Here is a 25540-nt window from a genome sequence, read left to right on the forward strand (position 1 = left end):
AATTCTTTATAATGCTGTAGTGTAAGGAAATGTATATCACAAACCAGCTACCCACTTATATAAGCTATGCAATGTATATAGGGTAGTATTCTTTTAAAAAAAAAAAAAAGTTTGCAAAAGGGTACAGGTGATATATGATGAAGTCCTTACGTGCCACCAAGGCAATTATGAAATGGAAATGTTTATACAGGCCTTCATAGGGGCATTCCTACAGCCCCCTCATAGGTATGATATAAACTGACTTAAAAGGTTACAGTTTCTAACAAAAACTAGGCATCAGTATCCTGAACTACTAGAAGTTTTTCTTGTACTGGTTTCCAAGGATTTGTTCCATTTCTCTGTCTACTGAGGACACCTTTGCTTGAAACGCAAGACAAATGCTAAGCTACCAGAAAATACAGCCATCTTCCAGGAAAAGAGTTAGTTTTTCAATAACAAATTGACTTGAAAATTGATTATAAATCCAAAAGAAATTACTTAGTTATGAACTTGAGTTAAAGCACATTGCAGTGTAGTTTGGCTTTAAATAGGTGGCAATACGTATCCATTACTGTGTTCAATATGCTAATGGTAAACGAGGTCAGAATAATAAAGCATCTAATGAACAAAAAACCTTGAGAAACAGTATCTGATCTATGTTTAGCTTTCTTAATTACAGGATAGCAGCAGTGAAATGCAGGCTGTCATCAGATAACACTTCATTTAGCAGAAAACTGAGAACTGGAAGCCCTATAGCTCTTGAAATTTACGCCAGAGTTTTGCAGAAGTAAAAAGGCTGTACAAAACAAAATATGGCATTTGAGACTTGAGGTCACAGGAGTTGTATTGTCCACTTGTAATAGTCTGTTGCTGCAAAACTCAATCAAGTCCCCATAGATGGCCTTTGCAGGTTTACAATGTTGACTTACTAGATGAACGTGCAGTAATGAAGAATAAGGATACTACCATTTTCCAAAAAGGAGCGATCAGAAATGTATTATGTGGTGTTCCAACAAGAAAATCCCAGGAGTGACCACAGTGGATTGAGACAGACAATCTCCATGACATGATGCTGTCAGAATGAGCTGATATATCATGTATGTTGTCTCTCGTAGCCATCATATGGGTGGCTCAGAGCATGTGTCCTTTCACCAGTCAAAAAAGACTTTAGGAAAATCCAAGGAAAGCCAGCCTAGCCAAGTGATGGGGCAAGTGAGGGTGTTAGAAATAAGGCATCAACCTTTAAAAAAAATTAAAGTACCAGAAAACAGAAAGGATGATAAACTAAGCTAACTTAAGTTCTGCTTTGAGAGAAGGTTGAACTAGATGATCTGCAGTGGTCTCTTCCTACGTAGAGTTTTCTTTACTTCTATGAAATGCAAGTACAGCGTAGCAGGCCCAAACCCCAAACAAAAAAATGGCAACAACAACAAAGTAATCAAAACCCCCCAAAACTTGAAAATGGTATAAAAAAAGTTGTGTTTCTAAAAGAAACAGGAATATGAAGCCTAATGCAAAGGCATAGGAGAAAACCTTTTTGCACGTCTTCTCTACAGAGAAGATTTGGGAGATACCTGTGCTGGAAGTGCATTTAAAGGGATCACATGAGTTGATAGTCCTCAAAGAGAAATGCTGGTTAGTGAGATTGCCATACAAATGCTGGAGTATGTCATAAGAAATTATCAGGAGCAGAAGTTATCACCCAAAATTTCTGGAGGATTTTTCCAAATGCAGAATAATATACGTGAGAGAGAATAATACCTTAGTAGCACTTGTTTCTGATTTGAACTTAAGCACTAACAAGTAAGCTGATAATTGATAGTTCAGAGAAAATGCCAGAGTTTTGCTCAGTAATGATCATGATACATAGGAATATTAAAGATATAATTATGGTGGGAGTAGAAAACAGAATGAAAAAATGTCACTGTGTCACCACGCTTACCTGTCATACACATACATTGACTAATGTGCCCAGTTTTGGTGAAACTGCATCAGAAAGATGTAGTAAAACTAGGAGTGGTACAGATGGAGGTAGCAAGCGTGATCAAAGTTGGAGTATATTCCTTATGGAAAATGACTAAATTGATTCTTCAGCCTAGAAAAGAGTTTTATGTTCTGTAGCAGAGGGGTGGATTGAGACATGGTAGAGAAAACCTAACCCTCAGGTGATTCCTCAGCCTATTCAACATGGCATACAAAGGAAATTTTCACACCTGGCTCAGTATTACCTCTGAGTCAGTGCTTTGCAAAGTGATGTTGTAGGCTGAGGGGATGAGAAGTGTCAGAAGTGGGAAGAAGGGGAGCAGTAGTGTAAAAGTGATTGGATGAATGAAAAATTGTCTCCAGAGTTTCGTGGCCAACTTTTGTTGTTTGAAATGATCAGCAGGATGTCACATCTGTATGCCTGAAGCACTTGCAAAATGTGCTCATCTTTAGAAATAAACAAAAGATGAAATGGGTCTGCTTTGGGTTCTTGGGATTCGTCCTTTGTGTCCTCGTGCTACCCCAGGTGAGTGCTGCGGGGTGCTGGGTAGCAGTGTGGGTTTAAGGAAGCGGCAGCCTGGGGCAGCTGTGCATGCTCTTTTCAAAAGAAACAGTGTTTTAGGAATTACTAGTTTGAGGGCCCTGAAGATACATTAAATTTGCTTTGTATAAGCCAAAGCCTCATCTGCTTCCCCAAGAGTATCCCTGATTAATACTGTTGTGGGGTTTTTTTTTAATCCCCATAGTGGGGAGAAGCAGGTTTCCTTTTTGGAGCGCGAGCGTCGGTGTGTCTCTGATCCTGCTGCTTTTTTACTTAGTGGGAAAAAAGGTTCAACCCAGTAGCCGCAGAACTAAGAAAGATGGCTTTGTGCTGTATTTTCCTGTGCCTATTAAAGCTGCAAATGGAGTTTAGAGAGAAAATGTATTAATTTTCCTTTCTCAGCAAGAAGCTTTCTTTTTCTTGCATAATAGTGGTGCAAGCCTGACTTCCCCTATCATTTAAAACAGGCAATGACCTTTCTGTGCTTTGGGGTGCGCAGGCACCTCTTGTATTGTTTGATTCCTCCTTGAAGAGGAATAGTGAAGAACTGGGCTGTGGCTGAGACGTACTGAACCTGCGAGTTTGTTTCCGTCATGGGAAGGAAACAAAGGTGTCGTCTGTTTATATCATTCTTTTTATGTCCTTCAACCAAAGCACAGTCTCAGCACATAGAAATGGTAGCTGTACAGCGTATGCAGACACAGAGCTTTCACATCTGAATTCCTATTTCCCTGTAAGGGAAAGAATTTCTTAGACTATTTCTGTGAGATTTTGACAAATTTGGGCTTGTGTCTCTGGTGCCCACATAGGTTACTGCTGCTTAGCTCATTTTTTCTGTCTCGGTACTTTGGTCAAATTGCTTGGTATTTTTATTTTGTCAGTATGAGTTATATTTTTTTGTCTCATTAAAATGATACCATTCTCTCACATACACAATGATGATTCCTATGTGGGATAAACCTTCCGTGCTGGTCCTCACCTACATCTTCTGTTTTGAAGATGCATCTTTGTCCCCTCTGCCCTGCTACTCCTCGCTCTCAGGAGGAGTTGCTCTCTATGTGTCTCTCCTTGATGGTGGCCATAAAACGACAGGCCCACGATGAGGCTGCTGAAGCTCTGAGTGCGTTGTCTGCAGTGCTGAGCATCAATGCAGTGTTGTATTGTACTTCCCTATTGGTTTGTTTCTATCTGTTGTCTCATACCTTAAACCATTTCTAGGGCAAAGATTGGATTTTAAAGGGAGTTTTAGTCTTTGTCTGCGTAACACCTGGTGCTCCAGTGCAGGGTGCTAATGAGACTTGTTTGGCACGAGTCCCATGGACTTTACTGGGAATGTTGCCTGGAGATTTAGCCATTTGACTGACAGTGCTTTCCTAGCTGCTTTTAATTGTGCTTAGTTAAATGTAACTTGTTAACTGACATAACGAGTGAAATGCTTAAGGAGATTGAAATGGGTAATAAACTGTCCCCAAAAAGGAACCTGAAAAGGGTTGAGAAAAAACGACCCTGCAGCCAGCGTGAAAGACTGCATCAGGCAGCCTGGCACACAGCACGCACCAACATCTGAGCTGTCCCCAACACATATATGGGAATGCATCAAAACCGTGTAATAGCAAATAGTGAAAGCACATGCAACTGAAACATACTTACACTAGAAGTTTTCTGGATCGGGAAGTGTTGTCTCATGCCATGTACTATCATTGTATGAAACAGACATCTGCCACTGGGCAAACTGTAGCTGTGGGTTTTTTGGCTACTGAGATGCTATGAAAATGCCATCTGGGAAGCGTGAAATTAGATGTCTTTGCCAAGTTATTATTAGAGTAACTATATTAAAACAGCATCAGTATCGTTTTTTGGCTTTTGGTACTATTTACGTTGAGCTGGCCTTATTATCCCTATAAATCTTGTTATACTTAGAAGAGTACAGAAAATGCCAGGAGGATTGGGTATGATCTATGCTATTTACCAAGGTGTTTATCTTCAAAATCTGGTACAATGTAATGATCCAGGATTTAGTCTCACAGACTCGTGCCCACGTCAGTCTAGACATGCCAACATTTGGAGAAGGGGATGGACAGTAGGAAGCAGAATATCTGTCATTCTGTGCATAGATGTGATCCCATTTGCTCTTCTGCAGCATTAGATGGTTTCCCGAGATCGCTGTGGCAGATAAATTTCCAGGGAAGCTGGAAGCTTCATTGTACCACTGCCTGAGAATTCGGAGTTGTTTCAATGCACACAGTTGACAACCATCAATAATCAGCAAAGGCTGGTGGTTATACTAGTTACTATACATAAATCACCTGATGCAATGTTGAAGGGGATAAAATTATTGTTTCTAGTAAAACTTCAATAACTTTGTAGTAGAGAAAGCAGGTGTGTGTGTGTAAAGGCTGTTAGTATTAACCAGTGCGTTGTTGAGTCTCATTTGAGATTTGCTGTGCACTGCGGGTATAACCCAGTGAAACAATTCAGCCTGAGGAGAGGGGAATAGCTTTTCCTCTTGACTGTCCGGAAGGTAACCACGTGTAAAATGGCAGTGTCTTTTTAGATGTTGGTTGTTAGAAAGTTTTACAATCTCTTATGGAGTTTTAAAATCCTCTTATGGAATGACTTTCTTGTGAACTGTATTAACTATCCCAAGAAGCTCATTACTTGCCTAACAATGAAATTTTTGAACAAAAATAGAACATTATTATGCCATAACTCTTCTGGATGTTCAGGGAACATTGGGAGCTCCTCTGCCTGGGCTGGACTTCCAAATTGTCTGAGAGACAGCAGGATTCCTCAGTACCATGCAGCAGAGTCCCTGGTAGTAGAGAGAACTACCAGATGTTCTCAAGAAAGCCTATAAATGAGTTACAACTGCAAGTTTCTTTTTTAACAGTGCATCAACCAAGGTCACTCTTTAGTCTCGAGTGCCTCTGCTTTTGGTGGAATGTACTGGTTGCATTTAAACGCCTGTTTTGTTTGTGTCCGTCCCCCTGTCTGTCTCTGTTACCTCTGTTGTGTCCCCCCGCCCCCCTAGTTTTTCAGTTGCCCACTAGCAGCTTATTTAGAACAGTGAGATAGACAGGTTTGTTTGCAAAATTGTTTTAATTTGGTTGGTGCCAGGAATACCTAAAAATGTCAAAGCAAACCCAAGCCAATTATTAAAATTGTTTGTATAAAGGCAACTAGATGTAACTATCTTTCAATTGTTAACCAAGTGACTAACCCAGAGAAATACAAATCTCAAATTTCATTAAACTTTAAAACAAAATAAAAATTCATTTTATATTTAAAAATTCAAAGTTACAATAATTGTCTGTAACGATTTATGAAAGTAATTCAGAGTAGCATTCTGGCTCTCACCAGTGCAAGTTCTGCATATGTAGGAGGGCTCACCATTAAGATGTTGCAATTGAAATTGATTTTGAAATAAAGAGAATGTTTTTATTAGTAGTTTATCCCATATAAAGGGGAATTAAGTAAACGAGTGATGAAATGTGTTAATACTTAAAGAATATCACACTGATGTGCCAAGGCTTATAAAATGATAACATGGTTAGAATAAATACATTGAAAGAATGTGTATCATGGAAGTTTCTTCTCGAGCAATGACAATTAAGAGCAGCAGTTTAAAATTCTAAAAAGTCAAAGAGTAGTTGTGTTGAACTGAAGTAAGTTAATACTCAAAATCATTGGCAACATCTAGTAATTAGTATTTAGGGAAATAGTATTGTATAACTTGATGCAAATTCAGTGAAAATAACCTTGCGCAATTCGACTTTACTAGAGATCCTAAACAAAATAATCAGAATAAAAACTGGTAACAAATTTAGATACTGTACTTGAAATTCATTAACTGCTGTTAAGGAGAAAAAAAAAAATCCCTCAAAGCTACTCTTTGTAATACTTACAAAAGCATATGAGGCACATGCTTATCTATAAGCATATAAGGCTGATAGAGATCAAGGTTATGCATGTACACGCAGCTGAGTGTTGTTGTGGTAACTGTAAGAATTAAAAATTGAGGGTACAATAATCTCATTATAATTTTCAAAATACCCCTGTGTAATCTGGTGTGATAGAACTTTCAGAAAAGAAATTGTTGAGAGGTATTAAAACAGACTGACAGAGTAGTATATGATTTTCAGATTGTTTCTTTCTAGTTGTTTCAGTCAAAGCGGCTTCATTAGGATACAGTGAAGCCTTTATACTTTTTACTGAGTTACCCTCTCTTTCCATCTGTATTTCCATTTCTGGTTAAACTGAAGGTTGCCTGAGCTGAGCCACATGAACCATGCTTTCCCAATTTTATACTAACACGTAACTGATATTGAAGATTTTCCTTATAATGTCTTGTGAAACTGAGCTCTTACACAGATTGTGCTATTTACTACTTGACTGTCCTTTTGGGATTGTCTGTTTTTCCAGGAGGTAGAAGAAGAAAGTAAAGGAGAGAAATTGAAATTTTACTATTGTTTCTCACAGATCTATTGCAAAAAGAATCTGAGGGTGTGAGGAGAAGGAAGGTTGGGAAGACTAGCTCTGGCTTCCTATACGTAAGCTCAGCAAGTTTTCCAGCTTAGAACAACCTTACAATCCTCTCCACAAGGATTTGCGGTGGGAATGGTTGGCCTCTTGGGACCTGTTTTACCTCAAACCCGGACATACTTGAGGATGACTTCAAAATTAGCTGTCCTTATCGCTGTAGATGTAGATCGCAAAAAAGGTTGTCAAAGGTAAATCACATATAACAATTCAGTGTAAGCCTGGGAAGGGAGAATACGCAAGAAAATAGAGTACCCACAGCACAGTATTAAGACTAATTCTAATGTTTATTGGTTTCCTATGCTAAGTTACCACTCCAAAGTAAAAATTAAGGATGGTCCTTGAAAGTATGTCATTCACTTACAGATGGAATATTTCTGTAAGTAAAAATATACAGCACATTCAAAATTGGTGAGGCAAAGTATTCTGAAGTATATAGGAAACATACTGAATGGGATGGAACAGATTAAGGCAGGGAATCACCATCCACCTTTATTGCTCATCGTGAGTAGGAAACATTTTGATACAAATCTTAGAGTATTTTTTTCCCTTTTCTGAAATGTACACAAACGTTCAAAAGTATATGCTGATACCGTAGGTATTTGTAGCTTCATATGCCGTGCTCAGCAAGACAGTTATGATCTCGGTGTTAATTTACACTCAGTGTTAATTTAGAGACTAAATGCAATATGAAGTATTTCGGTGTTCAACCTTAGGCATCTTGCTGGATGCCTAAATCAGCGGGATATCTGCGAAGCTAACCTGAGCCGAGAGTAGCGAAACGTCAAAGTACCCCTCGCAGTGACCTGGGGATGCTGGTTTCCTCAGGGAAGAGCGTGGTCCCGCTAAATGGCAATTCAGGAAAGCATGGGTAGATTTCTAGGTGCTGCAGATGCAATTGACCTCTGGTGCCTTGTGAACGATGGGCTGGAGCCAGACTGTGACTGCCAGGGATGGCACTGAATCGACAGTTAATCTGCCTGGTAAGAATTCTAGAATTCAACCCTCTTCTTGATTTTAGGATGAATCCTAAAAAAAATCTTAAGCCTACTTTGCATAGGTAGCTCCTGCATTAATGAACCCTAATATTATTATTTGAAATTGACATCTTAGTGATATTTAACATAGCTTAAATTTACCAGTTCGTCTATTTCCAACGATTAAATGCTGTTGGTGCAGAAATCTGAATGTATGAGGTAAGATCTTGACGTTCTCAACGTTGTAGCAAACCCATAACTTGAAGACCAAATTCTGAATTCTATTTTAAACGCGTAGGAAGACTTTTCTGTGAAATCTTTCAACACTAAGTGCTGATTTTTTTTTTTCCGTTTTGCTTGGTGCTTATGGAGATTTGAATAATATAATCTTTTACAGCAGGTAGTTACAGGCACTCCTTTCTTTCTTTTGATATCATCTTGCTCTCTGTGAGGCACAAATGTTGCTTTATGTTTTCTACATTGTCTTAGTGTTGGAACTCTATCCTGAAGGTCTGACATTAAGAAATTTTTTTTGTCTAGGAAAGGCTCTGATTTAGACTATTTCTCTCAGACCGATGAAATAACTCACTTATAAGAAGTAAGTAGGCGTGTCTGAATCAATGAGGAAAGACAAACGTGTTCGTTAGCTGCTAATATTTTGATGAAACCTGAAATCTAGATGTACCACAGGTCTGAGCGAGTAGGGAATTTTTGAAACACTTCAATGGATCCTTAGGCCCAGGTGTTCCTTTTAGTACGTTATTTTTACAGTGAACTGCACCAAGGAGAGATTCTCGTCCCAGATGTAATCAATATCTTTGCAGACCTTTTTATTGGACAATCCAGTCTTTGACTTCTGGTGATGACTGTAATAATTGTGTGATTCAGTTGTCTGCCCATTTTCTGCCTGTCGGGTAGGCTGCACTCGACTTCAGAGAGGTTTCAATTTTCCCTGCTGTAATTCTTGTTCTTTATTGAAATTGGTTCAATAATACAGGTATATAAGGTGTCAAAATAGGGACTTTAGATAGCAAAAAGGGAGAGGAAAAGATTAATTTCTGCTTGTATTATAAAATAATTGGAATGTTATAGCGTAAGTATTTTTTTGGAAAGTAATAAAGATGATTCATATACTTGATAAAATCTGTCACTCCGGGTGAAGGAAAAATTACACTAAATTCGGATTATAATATTTAGAGCACATTCCATTTCAGATCATACCTAAACTATAAAAAAAATTTATTATATAATTAGAAATTTTTAATTATCTACTTTAAATTTTCTTTATTCAAATATTCATGTCTAAATAAAAGACTTTAAAATACAATAAGCCTCAAAAGTGAGCTTTTTATAAAGAAGGCGTATTTCAAAACAAATCTTACTGTCTCTCATATCTCTCTTGGAACTAAATAGTTCCAGTTCTTCCAATCTCTCTTCGTTCGTCCTTTTCTAGACAGCCTGTAGCTCCCCTCGGCCTTCAGTTTATTCATTTTTTTATTCTGATGCAGTATTCCAGCAAAGGAATTCCCAGTGAAAGAGAGCAGATACTTTGCCTGTATAATAGCATGGGCTGCCCACCTCTCAGTACTCTTCAGGTGAGTTTTAATTTTGGAAAAAATACGGCTTTGCTCATTTATCACTAGCTTCCAAGCCTGTTGAACACCTACACAACCAGCTGATGCATTGTTAATTTTTCTTTTGACTAACTTGATACTTTCTGTTTTGTTAAGTAAAATCAGAGATGCTAATGCTGCACATTTCTAACATTAAGTTCAATATCCGGGAATGGTGCTGAAAGGTTATCAGTCAAAAATTGACATTGTATTTTTCAGGTCAGACTTCTAGGTTTTTGTTTAAACTTGCAACACCTGATTCAGTAGTAAATTAAATAGAATTTTTTTTTCTAACTCAAAGTTAAGTAAGTTCTTAAACATCTTGCTGATTTGGGACCTGCAAGGCAAATGCATCCCGGATGTTCTATCACTGGCTGTGTCGTTAACACTAGCTCAAAAAAATTACCAAATCGGTAAAAGCTACACTTCAGATATATTAATAATACTTCAAAATTCTAATTAGAAACATCTTTCCCATATTTTAAGGACTTGCTAAAATAGTGCTAAGGCATTGTTAAACATTGGGCATAGTAAATTTCTGTCCTTTTATTCAGTCTCTGAGTAGGCAGGCCTGAGTGTAATAAAGAACGAGTGACTGGTAATCAGTAGTTGTTGATTGATCTTCACTAGGGCAGAAGAAAGATTCAAATTAGGACCAAAAACTACCTGCGTGAACACAATGCTCTCGCTGCTAGAGACTCCGTTGCTAACATTGGTATTAAGAGCTGGAATCCCTCAAGCCATAGACACTTGTCAGCACGAAACTGCTTTTCTAACCCGGTAGGGAGCCCTTTAGGTGACGATAAAGGAGTAAATTATAGTAGTGGACTCAGAAGGCTCCAATTATGGGCAAATATCTTACATATTCAAATAGCTGGCAACTAAACACGCACTGTTCAGACCCCTCGCTTGATTTCTGGCTGGATTTTGGAAATGGGATAGAAATTTTGATTGGTTGTCTACCATTTGCATAAAATTTTCATGTTGTCCTCGTTTTCTCCATTTTAAAATTACTTAATTTTGATTTTGATACTCTCTCTTCAAACATAAGTGAGCATGCTTTTTAGTGGACAGTTTAAGCTGACTTATTTATTTGTTGTAGGTAGTTATATCACAACCCATAAATCTGCAGTTGCTTTTCAGCATTTTTCTGATTTTATTCAAACTATTATTTAAATTTAGAATAAAAAATAGTCAACATTGGCTATTTTTCATGGCTGGCCTGATTTTAGTAAAAATGCTTGTTTTCCCTTTTGTAACGTTTTCTCCCAGTCATAAGTGCTAGAAAATAGGTTTAGATATTAGAAAAAAAATTGCAAATTGATACCACATTTTCATAATTTACCAGAAAATAATTGAAGGATTTAAGTTATTTTAAGATCATTTTGATTGCCATATACTTAAATTTTCAATGATGCTTGTTACATGGGACTGTCAATTTACTGTCTTCCATAAGCAGTAACAAAGATGTTAAGAGCTCTTTTCACTTGTCAGATGAAAAGGCAAGAGTCTGTTCATTTCAGCACCAGAAAAAACATTTGAGGGTTTTTGTGTTTTTTTTTTTTTTTCCCATCACGTAAAAGGTATTTGAGTTTTTCCCCTCAGTCTTATGTAACTCTGATAAATCCAAAGAGACTTGGGCCAAACTTTTAAATAACATTTTTCTACACAGGAAATGTCAATGCAGAGAGAGACAGATTCAGAACGTTATAGTCATGTGAAAGCTGTGTGACATTGAGTCTCTTGGTACTTTGTACTGTTAAAAAAGAATGGAGAAGAGACTTTGTCAGGATTAGGTTTCTTCTCAAACATGCAATTAAAGGTTTGAGGAAGGGCATTGAAACAGGAGGTAGAGTGGAGAGAGAAGACTATTAGAGTAGAGGAGGATTAGGTAGAAGAAGAATATTATGGTGGACTAAGAAGAAAAAAGCATTTGCTTTTTATATGCTGAATTTATACTGTGTAGCTCAATAGACTCTTTACAATGGACGTAAATTTAATTCATGAGGTGGTAACTGGTAGACAAAGGACACTTGTACAAGAGGGAAGAAGTTGTTTTACTCATCCCAGTTTAAAAAGATGACAGTTTCCTGTTCCATATAGCTCTCATTTAATTAGTGTTTTGGTTAGGTTTGGTTTTTTTCCTAGAGTAAAACCCTGTTACAGTATAAAGGGAAGTATTGGTGGTGTTCTTTTCAAACATGTACAGGGAAATTAATTTCTACTGTAGCTAGTGTTGTGGTCAACATTAAGTTTCTTGTTGATACCACAGAGTTTTGATTCAAGTTTATTTGGAATTTTTTTTTTTCCTAAAGCAAATTGTGCCTGTTCCAGACTTCTCCAGACAAGCCTGTGGACATGGGTAGAAGACAAGTGCCTGGTAGAGTTGTCTACCAAATCTAAAACACTTTTCAGGAGTACAGGAAGGTAGAAGTGACCTTTAACTTTGAGACGTAGAACCATTTGCAGAAATGTAGCCAGGCCAGCTCTGCTTGCTCAAAATCTAGCCTGAAGTTTTCTCTCCTCTGTGTGAAGGCAGCTGAATATGGTTTTGGTCTCATAACCTGTGAGTCACTTAATGAAATACTCTTACCATTTCAGTTTGTAAAAGGTTGCAGGCAAGATAGGGTCACAGTGTAGTTCTGGTTGGAAGAGACCTCAGAAGGGCTCTAGTCCAACCTCCTGCTTAAAGAAGTCAGCTCTGGGGTCAGACGAGGTTGCTCAAGGATTTATTCAATCGCATCTTGGAAACCTCCAAGGGTGGAGATGGCACAACCTCTCTGGGCAACCTGGTGTCCTGCTTGGGCTTTCCTCACTGGGGGGAAAAAGGGGGTCTTGTCAGCTCATTCCTCCAGCCTATGGATTCTTCTTGATGGTAGCCTTGCCCTCAAGTATGTTGACTGTTGCCCTCATTTTGGTGTTATCTACAAATTTGAACAGTGTGCACACTGCCACTTCTTCCATGGCATTGATAAAGACAGGTGTCATGGGTTAGGCCTCAAACCAGGACAACAGAGCAGGTGCCAGGACTGATCCCTGCAGTGCTTCGCTTGTCACACACATCCGAATAGAGTACACCTATATACCATCACCCTCTGAGCCCTATCATCCAGACATTTCTTTCAAGCCATCCTTCCAGACTGTAATGACCTAACGAGAATAACGTGGGAGATGGTGTTGAAAGCCTTGTCAAAGTAAGTGATATCTATTGCTCTTTCCTCATCCACAAATGTGGTCATTTTATCATAGAAGGCAATCAGGTTGGTTAGGCATGATTTATCCTCAATAAATCTATGCTGACTGTTCCCAATCACCTTATTCTCCTTTATGTGCCCAAAAATACATTCAAAGAGGACTCGCTCCATGATTTTCTGAATGACTTAGAGAGGTTGTCTGGCCTGCGGTTCTCCACATCGACCTTTGGACTTTTTTTTGAAGGTACTTTCTCCAGTTGTTGGGTATCTTTCCTGGTCTCTATAAATTTCTAAATACGACAGAGAACAGTCTTTCAAGGACAGACCCAGTTTTCTCCACACCCTCAGATGCAACTTATTGGATCCCAATGACTTGTAAGGATCAATCTCTCCCAAGTAATTTCTACCTCAGTCCACATGTGTTACTTGATAGTTCATCTTCTCTTTGAACCATTTAACTAAGTACAGAGGCCTTTTGGGGGGAGACAAAGGTAAAGGTGGTGTTGAGTAGCTCAGCTTCATCTGTGTCTGCTGTCACTAAGTCACCCGCCTCATTCACCAGCAGGGCCACGTTTACCTTGTTCAGCCTTTTGCCGCTAATGGAGCAGTAGGGCGCGTGTGGCTCTGGTCAGCCTATGCATGAAAATTCCAGGGATTTAGGCTGGTAGAGGCTGCGCAGACCTTTCATCTGATCTACTCTGCTCATGTTTAGTTGTGGCCTCCTATAAATGCCCAGACATTTGGATGTGTTGCCGGCTCTCACACAAAGAACTTGGTGTGCAAGAAGCCCTGTCTGGTAAATAAAGCAGAGACTGAGGGCTGGAGCTTGTAAACTTAGCTGCTTTTTTTTTTTTTTTTTTTTTTTTTTTTTTTTTAACGTCACCATTAAGTAGCTTTGTGTTGTGTCAGAGTAGATTTTGGTCTTTTGCCTTCCTCTCTAGCCTGAATAAGGTTCTTCAGAGCATTCTGAGAAATTCCCATATCACTTGGTTATTCCCTTTGCTCTTCAGGTTGTGAATATGAACTCAGAAAAGCCCCGATACTGTGCAGCCTGGTTTCTGGCCTGCCTCCCGAGGGGATGCCACTGGGTTTCTGATGAACAATGGACTTACCAGGAGTTCAAACATCTTCAGTGTGTGTACTGGAGGGAGGTGATGCACTGATAACTCCAGGAGATACTAGATAGAAATAGAACTATATAGAATTAATCCATTTAGTTGGTTGAAACCAGATTTATTACCTGTATCAGGCCAACTTTTGACTGTAAAGGCCAACCATTTCCTAACTTAATAAAAGTAGTTATATTTTATTTCACATATATTAAAATTTGGACTAAAATAGAAAAAAATACAAAAAATAGAAAACTTGGAAGCCTTAAAAAAATGAAAAGTTATGTGACTTCTAAGTGTTTGAAAATAATGAATTATAATTGCATTAGTTAACAATGAACTGTAACCGAGTTAGTTTCTACAAAGTTTGGGGCCAGTTCAGCATCTATCTGTGTCTACTAAAGCCCGGTTGAATGTTAAGAGCGTGATTGAATGCTGTATGGGTCTGGACAGTGCTCGTCTTGCCTAACCGAAAGGCATTCCTCTGGCAAACCGTGGGAGAACAGAATATTTGGCCCTGCAGCAGAAACGGTGCTGTAGCCCCGAGGCATTTTTCTGTAGCAATACATGTGTTTACCAAAGCAATAATTGTACGAATGAGACAGACGAAGAACGGGTCTGTAGGCTGGGGATAGTGAGGATGCTGTTGTGAGAGACGGAGTGCGGTCTTGTGATTGCCAGTTCCTTGAGACGCCCTTGCCCTCCTACGCCGCACACCCAGCCCCTGCCCCGGGGCAGGGCAAGTGGGAGCCTGAAGGCTTGTGGGCAGCACAGGGCACCTGAGCTCTGTAACCCCTGCCGTGGGGGCACGCTGCGAAATAGCAACCGTATCAGTTGCCTCCAGCCAAGGTTAGCCCTCTAATGCCAGTCTCTTTTTATTAAAGATGTATATATGACTCAGGAGGAGTCAACTAGTTTTTTCTTTTTCTCAGTAAAACAGATAACAAAAGCTTTTGCTTTTTTGTAAACTTTTTAGTTTGGGCAAGAAACTAAAGTGTCTGTTATTTGTATGGATATATTATTTGCACTGTTAGTTTGATGTTTGGGTTTGAATTTTTCTTTGTTTCCTGAAAATGAATTATTTAGTTTACTAATATCAACGGTTTATTGGTATAGTTTGGGGGGGCTTAATAAAGAGATTTATGCCAAGTGTTGTGAAAGCAGAAAAAAAAATTACATTCTTTATGCCAATTACAGTTTTAATAAGGTTAGGTCCATGTTTTAAAATTAATTCTGTAGGTAATGAAAATAGTTGGTCCAGTTTCTTTTTCACCTTCTCGTCACTTTTTTTTATAATTCGGTGAATTATTTCCTAACATGCTGTAGGAAGTAACAATTATCTGTGTGAAAAACTAGTATTTACAGCTGTAATTTCATGGCTTTTTTTATTAAAAAGGGGGGAGGAGGAGGAAGCATAGCCTCTTAGGTTTGAGGAGGGCTAAAGCTTGGCACAACGAGTTGGGGAAAATTTCTTAGTCACTGCATTTTTAAAATCTGCGCTTAACTCTAGGAGAAGTGATGACAGTGATATATTCTCAGTGTTGGAAGACTGATTTCCCTCGGTTGTAAATGTGTCCCCAAACTGATGTAGTAAAGCACCCTTTCCTACCATGCAAGGACATTGTTTTTGAGCCAAGCAAGGAGCAAGAAGAAATTTTTGATGCATAAAATTTTGAAATGAATTATGAGCTGCGTGATTGCAAAAGTTAAGTGAGTTAAATTATTAAACAGTTATTCAAAGATAAGCCGGTTACACAAGCAATGCTCACTGGATATGTGAACCCGTCTTGCTAAAGTCAATCTCATGCATAATGAACATTTTTGAGGGAATAATCATAAAGCAAAATGAGTATCTCCAGGTACCTAAACATAGTAAGAACATTGTGAAGTAACGTTGCTTTGTGTGGGGAGAGATTTTGCTGTTTGGAGTTCTTTGTTCTGTAGTTGTGATTCTCACTTGTAATTGGCTTTCCTAAGAGTAAAAAATCTGTCCCTGCTGGTTTTAGACTATACTTAGTGTAAAGTTCTGCTTTGGATAATTGGAAATTTAGGAGTGTGTGTGTATGTGTAAGAAAGTCATGCATACTAATAGAAAATAAGTAACCTATCTTATGTGCTCATCTAATTTTTCTTAACCATATGTAATTTCAAATGAAACAGTGCGGTATTAAGTGAATCCAGTTGATGAGAAATAGAAATTGCATTCTATGTAACATTGAATGCAGGATAGATGAGTAAATAGAAGAAATAATGTGTCCTGCTAAATTCTTAGCATCCCAACAGCATAAAATATAGATTCTGCTCTGCAGTATCATTCCATTATAGCTTATTTTTTCGGCCTCCTGTAACATCAAGCATAGAAATACCAATAATTACAGTGAGTTTGTGCATCTGAGCAAATCACCCATGGATTATTGAGGTTGCCCTTGGAGGAGGAGAAATCCATGAGGAGCCGATTATGAGAAGTTCTTATAGCTGAGATATACACCACTGCGTTGGCGAGAAGCAATGCTGAATCCCAGCAAGCTCAATGCATCTTTTGTCTGAACCTGAAACATCAGTCAGACAAAACTATAGTTATTCTTCTTATTTTTTTTCTTAAGATGACCTTAAGATAATGCAGCAATTTCCACACTGAAAGACTTTTATATGAAGGTTCATGACCACTCTGCCTCTGAAAATGACGTGTAGCATCCTGGTTCTGTTCTGTGCTTTTTCCGTGATGAAGGAGAGATTTCGTCAATATCTTAGATTCACAGAGCACATGGGGTTGCCAAAACGATATGATAAAATCAATGTGAAAGACATTAGGTACCTCTCAGGGATACCAGTCATCTGCTTCGTTTTCCTCTGTTTTTCATTTCATTTTCCAGAATTGCAATTTTTGTCATGCAATTTCATGCCAAGTAGAGGCATTTTAATAGGGCTGCTGTTATACTTACCTGCCTGTGCATCCTCTGGGTATTGATGAGTACTTTATTAGCCCTGGATGTGTATACTGAGCATGTAAGACTTTAAAAGGGGGGGGGGACGACGACAGTAAAGCTTAACACAAAACACAGTTGTTAAGAAAAAAGCTGAAGAAAGATTAAGGTGTATTTCAGGCCTCTAAAAACAGATGACTTTTATATTCAAGATAGAACCATAAATCATTAAAAAAAATTAAAAAAAAAAAAGCTTTGTAAACCAAACTTAAAATGTTAAATCTTTCCTCCGGTCTACAAGCATGATGTATTCCTTCCTTTCCCTTTGAAATAAGTTGCCCCTCATTCCTGGTCAGTGAAGTATGTGAGTGTGTATGTATTTCTTAAGCATGTTTAAGTTAATCAAAACCGCTTGGGGATGCTTAGAGCAGCATACACGCTTTATTGCCATTCTGAGACAGACCCAAGCATTTTAAAAATGATGATGTTATTACATTTGGTTTAAATATGCATGTTGATTTGACAGCCCTTTGGTTTTCCCAGATATTCTTGTGAATAAAGTACTTACAAAAAACATAACATAAAAGCTAGTAAATACTCAACAAAAAATAACTACCTGAATTTGTGCTTTTTTTAGTTGCGGTACTGTTTGATAGCATTTTAGTTGTACCTCTACAGCCTGACTTATTACTATGGTAACATATATCTGCAATAACAAATGTACGTGGTAGAAATAAAAGAATTATGAAGAAAACCCACTTAGCTTAAATATCGTGGATCAACTGGGATAGACTAGTTTGAGGAAGGCTTAGCACCGTCGTCGTACATCTGTTTTCTCTATATAGGCTGTGGATATGTCTTTTGCATATACCTTCAGACTTATTTTTTGATGCTGAGTGAGAAAGTCCTACATCCAGAGACTCTCCCTGTATTTCAGAAAAATAGAGTTCCTCGGTCATCTTTCCCCTGAGTTCTCCATCTTTGTGTGTCATTTCTCTTTCTTTTAAATAATAGCTATGTCAGATTTCTTCTCTTCTGGAGCTTTGTGCAAAGCTTTTTTTTTGCTGGTGCTTGATGTAATTGATAGCATACACAGAATTTACAGTATTGGATTCTGAAAAATATTCTCCAGTAGGGAAAGAAAGGTTTCAACAACACTTACCTGCTGAGCTTCAGAGTGAGGATTATGACGAATATGAACTTTCAGCTTGGTATCACTCGTCCTTTCTTTGAAAAAGTGGGAGTTCAGTTAGGGATTTCGGAGACCTGCCACTACAGGGTATGACAGTTCGGAGGCGCTGACAGTGACAAGCTGTTTCCCTGCTGGCTTTACCCCCTCAGAAAGGTTCTGCCCTACATACGGGAGACAACTCTTCTGGAGATCTGGTAATATTTCAGTTTGGTGGAAAATATATCCAAATTCCCAGGACTAGTTATCCTGCCCAAAGTGGCATGTACCTGAAGAGTATGTGCACATTTGTTTGTTGATGTATTTACCTGTGTGTTTTATGGCTCCTCAAAGTCACCTGAGAGCACTCTCAAAGATGAGAACAGATGGGATCCAGCAAAGCAAAGGGTCGGGTTATATATTAGGAAAAAGAAGGTAAACCAAGTTCTGATTAGCACAAAATTTCTCTTTAGTTACCTCCTCTGGTTTTCTGTGCATTTGGGAAACTGATGATTGTAGTCTTGCCTTTTCCTTCCCCTGTCTTCCCACCAGGCTCCTCTGAGTCATATTGTGTATAATACCTTTCTTCTTTCTTAAGTGTTCTCACTTCAAATCACAATGTTTTCAAGAATATTTATACCATTTTATGAGTCATATGTTATAAAAATATGTTTGTACTTATCCGTTGAAACATTTTTTCACAGTTTCCCCACTTCACAGTTCTGATAGATAAATCATTAATATAGACAGCAGTCTTGATTTTTATAGCGATTTTGCAAACAAGCCTCTCTCGAATCTAGCATCTGCTATTTCAAATGCTCGTGTTGTCCTACAGGATGCTCTCTAGAATGGATGGGTGCATCTTGAGATTTGAAACGTGTCTCCTTTGTGTGGTGTTTGTTCCTCATGCCGAATGGCTAGACTCTCAGCAGGTAGGTTAAAAAAGCTGTAGTTCAGTTGAACTCAATGGAGTTGGAGGCTTCACTAATTGTAGTTTGGGCCCAAAACACGGGCAGAGTAAATGTATGTCTGTCTGGTTCAAAAAACATTAAAGCCATTACTGCAAAAGATCTCTAGGGATCTAATGGATTTATATTACCAAAGTGGGGGGTTCGTCCAGTCAAGAGGATAATAAGAGAGTTTTGGAAGCCTGATTTGTTACTATCGGTGTAAATACAAACTTTCTTTTGTAATGTTCCAAATTCTTATAGCAACTCTTGGCCTCTTTTTGATGGCCCCAAATAGCTTCAGTCCTGAGGCTAAGATCCTTTTTGCAAAATACTCTGCAAGACTATCAGAAAGATAGGCTTGTTCCCATGGAGCTTCCAAAATTAGGGGCTCCCCTATAGCTCACTTCATGCTAAATGTTGTTATTTGCGGGACAGGGGTTTTTTTTGTGGATTTTATATGTTTCTACTCATGGGACGCTTCTTTGCCTTTTTGCCTTCCCAAACGTTTCTTGCCACTTTGGTTCCTCCAGGTTGTGTGTGAAAAACTGGCATTGGCAGGGCTTTGCGATCCAGGGCTTTAATTAGAGCCATAAACATCAGCTGCCGTGTGCCACGTAGCTTTCTGAGCCCTTTGCACAGATTGTTCTGAGAAGAAAGGTACTTGGTAAATTTGTCACTGGCACCTAACCTTCTGTCCTCATTTGTAAATGGCAACTATCTGTAAAGCGTATTTCTTTTACTATCGCTATTTTTATATATGCAAAACAAGTAAACAAGAAGGAAATGAAGGAAGTAAACAGTAGGATTGATGAAAAACATGAGTGGTAACCTTGGAGACAGAAAACCAAAGGTGCAGAGCTATTAATTTATTTTTGAGCCGAAGTGCTACAGCCGTCTATTCATACTTTCTGTATAATGCAGACTTCTGCATTTCAGGAGCAAACGAAACAGTAAGCATATATCTTACCCGTATAGTTTTAAATATGTCTCTAGGAGAGGAGAGACCACGTGTGATTGTGAAAGACGGGCTCAGTTTCTGTGCTCGCTGCACCCATCAGGTTGTGACTCAGGCTGTTGGGTTTTATTTCCATTTATATGTGGATTTAACTTGACGCAGACTGGTACCCCATAGTCAAAGGCGTGTTTCCAGATTTGAATACAGAAGAGGCTGTGTTGCTGTAGGGAAGAGAGATACATGCTATCCTGCTGCTTTCTAAAAAGAAGGAACTGCTGCCAATCACTTCTGCATGGTATTGCAGATCTATATTCCTGATAGTATCCAGAAAAGAACAATTATGCTTATTTCATAATTAAAAGCTAATTGCTTTTAGTTGCTTCTTAGGATGCCTGGGATATTTAGAGCTAGAAGTAGTATTTCTGATATTTCTATGATAAGAAAGGAAGTTTGAACTCTGTACTCCTCTACTAACTATAACCAGTTGTGAGTTACTAATGGCGGTAGTGTCATAGCTAATCTGTAATAGGATGAATTAAGATTTTTGAAGTCTGCAACAGAACAAATACTGTGTAACTCTACAATTTCAATGGAAATGTGTGTCTAAGTCTCTAATGTGTTAGATGATATGGAAGCATGTCCTTACTACTTCAGTCCCAGGTTTTTTCTTACTACATTCAATATATTTACATTTGCTCCCACAGTTTCAGTTTTGGTATGGAACAGATCTCTGTATGTGCAATGCATGGACATTGCCAGGGGCAAAGAGAGAGATTTGATAGCTAGATTGGCAGATGATAAATTGTTTCTCGATGCTGCCTGCATATCTATTGTTAGGGCTATTGGGGATATCTAGCAAGCGTAAAGAACTGTGCCAAAACTGGCAGTCGTTATTTAGTCTTACCAGGGCAAAACTATCAGTGAAGCTAATGGGAGTTTTACCCGATTATCAACTCTGAGATTCAGTTCATGACTGATAACATCACTCAGCAAGGCTGCATGTCTCATGTGTCATAGATCTACGTCTGTAACCTCATCTGCTCACACCTGAGCAACTTTGAGTTACTGTGAATTTAGTTGACTTGAGATAAGAATCTGAGCCTAAATTTCTAATGGAATCTTTCACCTGGTCAGAGCAAAGTACGTATTTCTTCGTTTCATAATGCTGTGTAAAGGTCAATGTTTTGTTAGAAACACACTGAGCATAAAAGCTGAACTTCAAGGTGTTTCTGCTCTGAAGATGAGCTCTCTTCTTATGGTAATCTTAATGGTCAGACCAACTCTTCCAGTGCTGCCAGAACTAATTGCACACGTTTCTGACTGGGCTTTGAGGTTAAACAAAACACAGGGTCTTGCAGAGGGAAGAGGATCTTTCTTCATTTTTTCTCAGGATGATTTTCCATTTCATCATTTCTTCTGTCAGGAAATCTAGCTTCTTGGCTGACTTGAATCAGATGTCCTCTTTGTTCTCTTATGGCTTTCAATATGTTATTAACAAAAATTACAAGTCAAAAAACCAGCTTTCTTCATCTCCTACTCAAAAATGAAAAGAACGTGAAAAAAACTAAACCCAGCAAGTCAACTCTTTTCCTGATTTTTTTTTTTTTTTTTTTTTTTTTTTTACCTTCGGTGATTACGTTATGGAAAACTTGCTAGGTTTGGGTTGTCCCTTTTCCGTCCCACTTCACAATTCCTTTGTAGCATTTTTCCCTTGTTATTCAGCTCCATCTTCATATAATCTAAAAATAATTGAATTCCTTTTGATTCATTTAATTCTAGTGCCATCTGGGATTGTGGCAATTCTGATGTTTCTCCATCCTTGTAGACAGCAGCATATATTGCTTTTCAGATTTTCAGGCTATGATCTGATTTGCAAACTCTTCAGTGATTTTTCTCTTTATGTACATGTTTGAGGATTACAAGGAAGACTGGAGTCAGTTTTTGAAGGGACTTTTTACCATATAGAGAAACACAACCTGGCAGTTAAATTTTAATTGGGGGCCAAATGGGCTGGAAAGTAAACTACCCAAAAGCCTACCGGAGGCGATGTTTCCCTTTCTAAATCCTAACACAGGAATGAAATTGAACTTACTATAAAGAACTAGGCTTGTTTACAGTAGAAAATTCTGCTTTAAAAACAAAGAAGCTTCTTTTTCTCTGCTTTCTGGTGAGTGTTCTTGGACAGAGAATCTGGAAATATGCTCAAGTCGAGGGATAAAATTACCCAAATGCTGATGAGGCCTCTGACACTTCTTTTCTTCTGCATCTGTTTACACAGATCTTTATTTGCACTGACCTTGAAGGGCTTTTCCATGTCATTTCTCTACACTGCATCTCCCTTTGTCAGCTGGGCACTTGAGAAAAAGTCATAAAGAGGAATGTTTCATCTCTGCACATTTCTTTTTTAATTTGCTGGTCTTGAGTTTTAAAACTGGAAAACGGAAAAAAGTGTTAATGTTCCAAAAAATATGCTTTAATACATGCTTATAATTTTTTCCTCGTCTGTGAAAGATCATTATACCGCTCTCCTGAAAGTGTGAGCTGGCATCTCTCTAGAGCAGCAAGGGACCCCGGAGGTGAGGCAGGGGGCTGAGGCTTAGAGGCTTTGGGTCTACTTGTACTTGCCTGCGGAGTGAGGTGACCAAGTCTTGGCCCACAGAACTGATTTTCTAGGAATCGTTGTACTGCAGCTGTCTCAATAACAATATCTATCTTTTAAAAAATGCATTGAGGCATGCAGTTAAATAATACCAGCGGAGCAGCATCTCGGGATTCTCATGTTTTGAGGTAATTCGCATTGGTTTTGGTTTTGTTTGGGGTGGTTGTTTTTATTTTTTATCTGCATTTTCTGCATCCTAATTTTCACCAAGATCTTGTGTCAGGGATATGGTAAAAATATTACAGGCACTGGGATAAATCTCTTTGCAAAGGAGGCGGCCCTGGAAATGAAGGTTGTAAGGTTGTCTTGCGGTATTGATTCACAGAGGCAGTCGGTTTATCCCAGAAAGTAACACTATATTGCAATTCATACGGAAATTAAAGAATAAATAATCATCTCAAAAGGGATGACACAAAGGGGAGGATAAATGGTGTAATATCTATGGCAACTTTGCACCAGCATATGACCTTCGGGAAAAGACACAAGAAAATGCTGTGGAAAGATTTAGACACACAACTGAGGCCAGGATCTGAAAATGATGGAATCTGGGATAGGAAGAGAGAGAGAATGGAATTCAGCTCAGCTGTGTTTAGTCATAATTATTCAGACTGGTACAAAATGGACATGGTGGGTTGTTGGCAAAACATGGATACTGCAATGATTTAGCCTTCCTGTTACTCTGCATACAGAAAAACAAATAAATAGTCTCTTTCCTACCGAGGAATGAGAGTGTCTCGTAGGCTAGTCTGCTGGAGCTGTTTGTGAGGCACACAAGGGAAGAACAGAAAAATTATGGATGAAATTTATATTGTATTGTATTTTTAGCATTTTAGTATGTTTTCTCTGTGGTTATGAAAACTTTGGGGGTTTTTTTGAGGGAGATTGGCAAAAAAACAACTCACCCAAAGCGAAAGCCAAGACCCATTTCTAGTTGTGATTGAACTTAACTAGCCAACCTTTTTCAGCTTTTGCTGAGGAAAACATACACTCAAGCGGCAGTAAAAAGCTTTTAACTGTAAACCTGTAAATGTTGTTGAAAATGGTAATTAAGGAGACTTCTATGCATGTTTTTAAAAAACACACACTAGAAACCATGGACATGGGATATGGTCGGCTTTTATGCTTCTGTATTGAAGAAAAACCACTCCAGAGCGATACCTGTATTTTAAATTGCTCACGAGCAGAAATCTTTCTCGCTGGAGCCTCACATTTTCCTGAGTGAAGTGAACAGCAATGTTCTATTCAATTATAGGAGTGCAATATCAAAATCTATACAGCGTTTAATTGCATGTTTTAGGGATTTTAAGACTTTTAAATCGTAACTTATAGTTAGAAATAATAAAATATTGTAAATAACCACTCATCACCATATATGCCTTCCAAGTAATGGCAATCAGAGAACCTTATAAATGTGGAGAATAAACTGGGAAATCTGTTCACAGTATTACAAATGCAGAGTTGTATCGCCAAGATGTACTTCCACTGTATGTAAATAGCCTATGTCTATGATTTACTAGTGGATTGCTAAGAAACAACAAAAAGTATAGGAGTTGCAGTAGGTGTAAAGGTAAGTCTTAGAAGAATGAGCTATATTACAGCATGAGAAGGATATATGATGTGTAAATATTGATCACATAAAAACATATAAAAATTCAGAGGTAGAACAAAAGATATTCTATATGAATTGCAGAATGCACAAGTTTTATAGTACTGTAAATTGTTTTCAGAGATAATGGAATCATTTAAGACATACAGATATAAGCACTAATCATCAAATAACTATCGAGAGATAAAAGTTTTTTTCCCTGAACAAAGCTTCACACATAAAAATATGAGATAATAAAATAACAGACACAGATCATAAAGGATATAAAACTCTGAACGCATGATGAAGCTGAAAAAGGGGGTAATGTTTTAATTTACAGCATTCTGGAAAGGGTAGGGTGAAAAATAAAAGAGGAAGAGAAGAATGTCAGAAAAGGACCGTGACAACGTTTAGGTCATTATTGCATGTACTTGAATGCTAAATGGAATATTGAAAGGGAATCCTTGCTTAATAATTGCAGAGAATCGAGGGAAAAAAAAAAAAAGCTCCACATTGAAGGGGGGGTTCTTTGGTCAGGGATAGGTTCAGTAAGAAAAAACATCCCAGTTTTTTTTTTTTTTAAAAAAAAAACAACAACAACAAAAAACAACCAAAAAAGAAAACACAACCCATATTAAGTCTAGGGAATGAATATGCTGTTAAAGAGCTTACAGACTTTGGGGAAATACTGCTTTTAAACAGTCTCTACTTCTGGTGTAGAAGTGTGCTGTGAACTGTGCTCATAGGCTCAAATAAAGTTATCACAGACAAGTGGTAAACCTGCAACTCTGTCTGGCTTAAAATGTGATTCAGACTCCTATGAACCCATATTTTTTGAAGACGAAATTGGATAGTGCTTGGAGGGGAAAAAAGGAAATTATGAAAATCTTCAGATTCTTGTATGCAAAAGTGGTGTTCTAATTTTTTGGAGAGTATGTCCATTAATTAGAAGGTTATTAGATTGACCTGAGTATCTCTTGTGTTCCAGACAAACTGCACAGAACTCACAAATGAGCATGCATTAGTTCTTGATGCACATTTTGGAAGAGGGGTTTACTTAAATACCTCATCCTAATGTGTGTATAGGAAAAGAAGAAATGTCTTCCCAGTGCCGCTCTTCTTGCCGTTATTTGGCACTCCAAACTGCAAAAGCATTTTATTTATTTTAAAATGCCTTTAGATAGGAATTACTTTAATCGTCTATTTATTTTGTCAGTTTTTGAATGTGGATCTGCCCCTTATGTGGATTTACAAAGAGGTATCAACGTATAATCATACTTGAAACAATAGTATTCTGAGGTCTCGTTGCAAGTGGTTGGAAAGTTGCTTTAGTTGCATGAGCGGATTCTGAATTGGTTGTTGCA

The sequence above is a fragment of the Vanellus vanellus genome (genome assembly GCF_965231255.1).
Source record: "Vanellus vanellus genome assembly, chromosome: 7".
NCBI lineage: Eukaryota > Metazoa > Chordata > Aves > Charadriiformes > Charadriidae > Vanellus > Vanellus vanellus.